The sequence below is a fragment of the Loxodonta africana genome, unplaced genomic scaffold (assembly GCF_030014295.1).
Source record: "Loxodonta africana isolate mLoxAfr1 unplaced genomic scaffold, mLoxAfr1.hap2 scaffold_666, whole genome shotgun sequence".
Taxonomy (NCBI): Eukaryota; Metazoa; Chordata; class Mammalia; order Proboscidea; family Elephantidae; genus Loxodonta; species Loxodonta africana.
The window spans coordinates 55,001-61,128 of NW_026975396.1; positions in this window are offsets into that span (position 1 = coordinate 55,001).

Genomic DNA, 6,128 nt, shown 5'->3' on the forward strand with positions numbered 1-6,128 from the left:
TCGGACCCCCCCGCGGTCGCCGCCGCTCCCTGTCTCCTCCAGCCCACCGCCCACCCAGCGGGCAACCCTCACGCGCACGACGGCCACACGCCGCCCACCCGCCCGGCGCACACAGGGCCCGGGCCCGGGTCCGAGGGCGCGTCGCCAGGGGACACCACCGGCCGGGGAGGCCCGGTGGCGACGCCCAACGCGGCGAGGCCGGTTCGCGGTCCCAGACCGGGGACGGCGTGTGCGCGGGCCGGCCGGGCGGGGCGGGGTCGATCGACGTCGGCGAGGGAGGCGCTGCGGGGGCGGCCCCCGGCACGCCCATCCCCCCGGCCCAGGGGCACATCGCCGGGAAAGCTCCCGGGTGAGGAGGTGGGCCCGCACACCCGCGCACCGCTGGCGGCACGGGACGGGTGCGGGCGGGAGGCGGCACACAACGGCGCGGGGGCCGTCCGCCGGACGGACCCCCCGGCCCCACCGCACCAGGCGCGCGACGGGAGGGCCGCACACTCACACGCACACACGGACGCGCGCGACCCCGGCGCCAGACGGCTGGCCCGGCGAAGGCCCTCCCCCGACTCGCAGGGGGGAGGCGCGGGCCGCGGCAGGCGAAGGGCGGCGCGCGGCCCCACCGCGGGGCCGGCGGACCTCTCCCTCCACACCGGGCGGGAAGGAGAGGGGGCTCTGCCTGCGAGCCACGGTCGGTGGCTTGCGCGCAAGGCGAGGGGCAGCGGCTGGGGGATCCGGCACCCCCAAGGCACCCTCGGAGATGACTAGAGAAGACTTTCTTCACCGAAGACGGGCCGTCCCCACCCATCGCCCCCCACGTTGGGCCCCCGCCAGGCGCCCGAGGGCGCCCCGGGGATGGGCGGGGGGGGCCTGCGGTATTGGTAAGCACCAGCGGGGGGGTTAAGGCACAGTGGGCCTCTGCGGCCGGGAACGGAGCCTGCCGCCTCGTGCTCACGGCGGCTCTGCCTCACCCGGGGACGGCGCGTGCTCCCGGCTCCGTGCTGCGTCCACCCTCCACTCGGGCGAGGAGGGAACGGGTGGGGCACCGCAGCGGCGACCGAGGGCCTCGGAAAGTCACGCCTTTTGAGTCGTCCGTTTTTTTTTTTTTCCGTTTCTCTTTTAAAGCTTCTCCGCCTCATCCCGCCTCACCGGAGCCAGGCTCCGGCGAGCGCGCGGGGCCTCGCGGGTACGCGCCGCGCACACCCGAGGCTTGCCTGGGCACCTAAAAGCCCAACACACCCCCCGGTCTCCCTCTGTAGAGGGGTCCGCGCTCTAGGGCGGCCCGCGGGGGGGAGGAGGTACGACAGAGCCTAACAACGGACCGCCGGGGCCCAGCCGCGGCTACGCAGCCTGGGCCCCCACCTCGCAAGGGCGACTTCCCTCGGCACCGGCGGAAGCAACACGCGGGCCCTCCTCCTTCCGCTCTCGCTTGCCTCACGCGGGTCTCGGCAAGCACCGGGGCGGGCACGCACGCGCGCACCCCTCTCTCACCCCCGCCTTCTCGGGATCAGGCACGGCACCCTCCCGCGAGGCGTGCGTGCTCTAAAGGTCTTACCCCGCTCGACCCCCCTTCTTTTTTTTTTTTTTTCCTCCACATCCTTTCTCTCCCTCTCGGCCGCACTCCTGTTTTTTATTTCTCTCGGCTCGAGGGGCGCACGCCCACACGCGTGAGCGGTGACCGGAAGGGTGGGCTGGGAACGGGGAAACGGCACCGCCACCCGGCCTCAGGCACCTGAGGGACGGCCTGGAGCGTTCCAGGGGCACCGCCAAAGGGCCACTCGAGGCGCACCGGCACCACCTGGGTGGGGCGCGCGGGTGCGCCTGACCAGAGAGCCCCCCCGCCGCGGGGGGCGGGGGAGGGCCCGACGCGAGGCAGAACACCAGGGCCACGAGCAGAGGCTGTCCTGCTCGGTCTCAGGACCCCGCCACCGCCGACGCTGGCCGCGAGGCCGCGAACGAGGGCAGATGAGCGAGGTCGGGCCGGATTCCGTGCCCCTGCCCCTCTGCGCACCACCGGCGGGCGGGGAGGAGGAGCGAGGGGCCCGCGCGCTGAGCGAGAAGAGCGGTCCCATTCGCCACGAATGTCCGTCCCTCGTCTTGGCGCGGCTCGGACCCGGCCCGGGAGAGCACGACAACACCACATCGATCGGGTCAGCCCAGGCACAAGCGAGGAGGAGAAGACCCCCCCGCCAGGGCTGCCAGGAGGCGGGCGAGGACAGCCCCGGAGAGGACCCGCTTTCTGCCTCGCCCGCCCCGGCTGCGGAAAGGTGGCCGCGAGGACCCCTGCACACGGAGAACGCCTGACACGCGAGGCACGTGGGCCTGGGGGAGGGGGGGAGCGGGGCACACTCTGGCGAGCACCGCGGCCACCGCGGGTGCCTGCGACAAGGGGCACGCGGGTCAGAGGGCCCGCGGCGCCCGTGCCACGCCGCCCTCGGGCACTGGAGACCGGGGGGAGGCACCGCGGCTGGACATCTGGACGCGCGAGAGCCGGCGCACGGGCCCCAGGCGGGCGGCTCAAGCGGGGAGGAGCGGGGGAGGGCGTGGGCCGTCGGTGGACCGGCGTCTACGGACCCGTCCAGGTTTCCCATCTGCTCAGCGGGAGTCACCCAGCGAGGAGAGCGTGTCAGCACCAATCTGGTGGCCCAAATCGCCCGTTTTGGGCGAGAGAAAAGCCACGCCCCGCGGCGGGAGGGGCCCGCTCCCCACGGCGAGCCCCCGGAACTGCGGCCCGGCCATCGGTCCGTAGCGCGACCCCATGGCCCCCAGCGCCCCGCCCCCCCCCGGAGCTCCCGGGATCCTCTGGTCGACCCGCGGGACGGGGTGACGGAGCTGGCCGGGGCCGCGCGGGCGCCCAGAGCCAGCCGCCTGCGCTGCGGCCAACGCGGGCCGGTCGGGGAACCCTCGGAGGGGGGACTTGGAAAAAATTCTCGGGCGGCGGGGCCCCTCCGAAGGTCCGGGCCCCGCGCGGGTCCGTGGCCGGGCCGGGGCGGGCCGGGGGCGGCAACCTCGGCCCGGGGACCCCCGGAGCGGGACTTTGAAAAAATTCTCCGACGGTCCGGACCCCACGCGGGACCGCGCCCGGGCCCGGGGCGCCCTCCGCGGGCCACCCCGGACCTACGCCGGAGGCCCCGGTGACGACCGGGCCGCGCGAAGGAAGGCGCGCGAACGGCCGGGGCGTGCCTTGTCCCGTTCTTCTGCCTGCGCCGTCTCGGTGCGGCCCGGTTCGGTCCAGCGCCGTCTAAAACACGGCACCCGGGAGCGCGGCGGCGGCGGCGGCGGCGGCGGCGGCGGCGACGGCCACCGCCTCGGCCACATGAAGCTGCGGGCCCAATTCCGGAACGTGGCTCTGGCGCCGGCGCCCCACCGTGGCCGGGACGATCCCGCCGACGCCGCCGGCGTCCCGAGACGTCGCCTCGGCCAGCGCGGCCACAGCGCCTCCCATGTCGCCGGCGCCGGAGCTCCGGAGGAAAACGATGTCAAAGCGGCCGCCAGGTGGCGGCCGACAACCGGCGCGGGCGACAGCGGGACGGATCCGGATCGGCGGCCGGCGAGGGCGCGTCGCCGGGCGGCCGGACGCCCGGTCCCGTCCCGGCTCCCCCCCCGCCCCCCTCCCCCGCCTCCCAGCGCCGCCGCCGAACACGTTTCTCGGCGCGGGGCGGCCGGAAGGCGTTGGGGCCGGCCACGGCGCGGGGTCGGTTGGGCCAAGGGGATCCACCCGGCCGGGCCCTTTCCCGCCTCGGCCAGGACGATCCTGCCGACGCCGCCGCCGGCGTCCGGGAACGTCGCCTCGGCCAGCGCGGCCACATCGCCTCCCGCGCGTGTCGCCGGCGCCGGAGCTCCGGGGGAAGACGATATCAAAGCGGCCGCCAGGTGGCGGCCGACAACCGGCGCGGAGTGCAGCGGGACGGATCCGGATCGGCGGCCGGCGAGGGCGCGTCGCCGGGCGGCCGGACGCCCGGCCCCGTCCCGGCTCCCCCCCCGCCCCCCTCCCCCGCCTCCCAGCGCCGCCGCCGAACACGTTTCTCGGCGCGGGGCGGCCGGAAGACGGTGGGGCCGGCCACGGCGCGGGGTCGGTTGGGCCAAGGGGATCCGCCCGGCCGGGCCCTCCTCAGGTTCCGGAGGTGTGAGCAGGCTGTGTGGCTGGCTGCTTCTCCCTGACGGAACAGCAGTGGAACGACGGTACCAGCCCACTGCAGCAGCCGCTCTGGGAATGGTGCCTGAGGGCTCCCCGCGGGGCAGGGCCGGTAAACCCTCTCTGCCCCTGAAAGGTCTCTTCCTGCCGCTGCCCCTCAGTGCGTCGTCTAAGCCCGCCTTCGACGGTCAGGACTCCCCGCTCGTCGCAGACATACTCGTTCGCTTGTGTTTCCGGGTCTTTGTCGTCAAGAGAGCTAGGCGGAAGCGTCAGCCTATTCCACCACCTTGGCCCCATCTCCCAAAGTTCCGATCCAAGGGGGTCCGGCCCAGCCGGGCCATTTCGCCCCTCAGCCAGGAAGATCCCGTCTACCCCGCTGGAGCCCTGGAGCACCATGCCGGCCAGCCGGCGTGTCCCACTCGGGGGGGGCCCTGGGAGGGAGGGAGGGAGGGAGGGAGGGAGGACCCCGGGAGGACCCCGGGAGGACGCCGGGAGCCAGGCCGGGCTCGAGGAGACGGAGCGAAGGCCCCGGGCCGCCGTGGCCAGCGCGCGCCCGCCGGGACCGCTTCCCATCCCGTCGGCGCCGCAGAGCTCCGGAGGGGGACGGTATCGAAGCGGCCGCCGGGTGACAGCCGACGACCGGAGCGAAGGGCGGCGGGGGGGTGGAACCGGGTCCACCTGGGCCCCGGCCGGGGCTCGAGGGTGGCAGAGGGGACAGACTCCCCCGGGCCGCCGGGGAAACCTCTCGGGAGCGTCATGGGGCGCGCGCGCGCGCTCGCCCCCGAAAGGGCCGAACGGGGGGGGGCGCCCGAGGGGATGAGCGTCCACCGGGGGCGGGAGGGAGAAGAGAGCACGTCCCAAGCGTCGGACGGGCAGGTGTTCTCCGATCCGTATCCTTTGGACGGACGCGACAAACGGGACGGGATGAGACCGCCAGTCCCCGAAGTTTTCCTCCTCGTTCTTTGAGTGCCCGCGTGGCGCAGCAGGCAGACCGGGAGACGTTTTCCGCCGTCGTCCCTGTCGCCGAGCCAACGGTACGCGTGAGGCGGGTTGAACGGGCAAATTGCGTCGGGAGGGAGGGAGGGAGGGAGGGAGCCGTGCGTTTGCCGGCATCCGCGTCGCAAAAGAAAACCACGGCCGCCACCGAGAGCGTTCTTCCTCATCGCTTTCCATCCTCCCGCGACGCGGGCGGGCAAACGGGGGGCGGGGGGGAGGCCGGGAACGCCTTCCCAGAGCCGGTACGGACCGGCTCTGGGCCCCCCGGTCCGACTGGGGAGACATCTCACCGAGGGAGGCCCTCGAGGCTCTCGGGAGCGAGGCCGGACTTAGTGAGGTCCAGCGGAGGCGCGGCGGGCCAGCCGCGAACGCCCGCCCAGAGGCCCTCGGGCGGCTCGGCCCGAGCGAGTGCTCTCCGGGCTCGCGGGCGGACTCGGGAAGGTGGCGTCTCCGGGGCGGGGGGGGGGAGGGAGAGGGGTGAGTCGGCGTCTCGAGCATCGAGAGATCTCCGGCGGCTCCCGAATGCGGGCGGGCGGGCGGGCGGGCGGGCGTGTGTGCGTGAGTCGTGGGGGTGGGGGGTGGAGTGCCGGAGGGGGGTTGGGGGGTGGGAGGCCGAGAGCGGGGCGGTGGGGGGGTCGGAGGGTGGGGGCGGTGGGGGACCACGCGCCTCGGGCCCGGGGGTGGGGTGCTGAGGTGGGCGGGGAGTTGGCAAACGTTCCGGGTGGCCTGGTGCGTGTGCGCGCGTGCCTGCGCGCGAGCGTGCGTCCGTTCGCGCGCGCGCGCGTCTGTGCGGGGGCGCGTCTTTGCGGGGGCGTGTGCGCGCGTGTCCGGGCGTGTGTGCCTGCGTGTGCGCGCGTGACTGCGTGCGTGCGCGTGCGCGTCTGCGGGCGTGCCCGTGTGCGTGTCCGCCTGCGTCTGTGGGGGCGCCTGCGCACGTGAGCGCGGGTCTGTGCGTGCGTCTGTGTGTGCGTCTGTGCGTGTCTGTATGGGTTTGAGTGCGCGT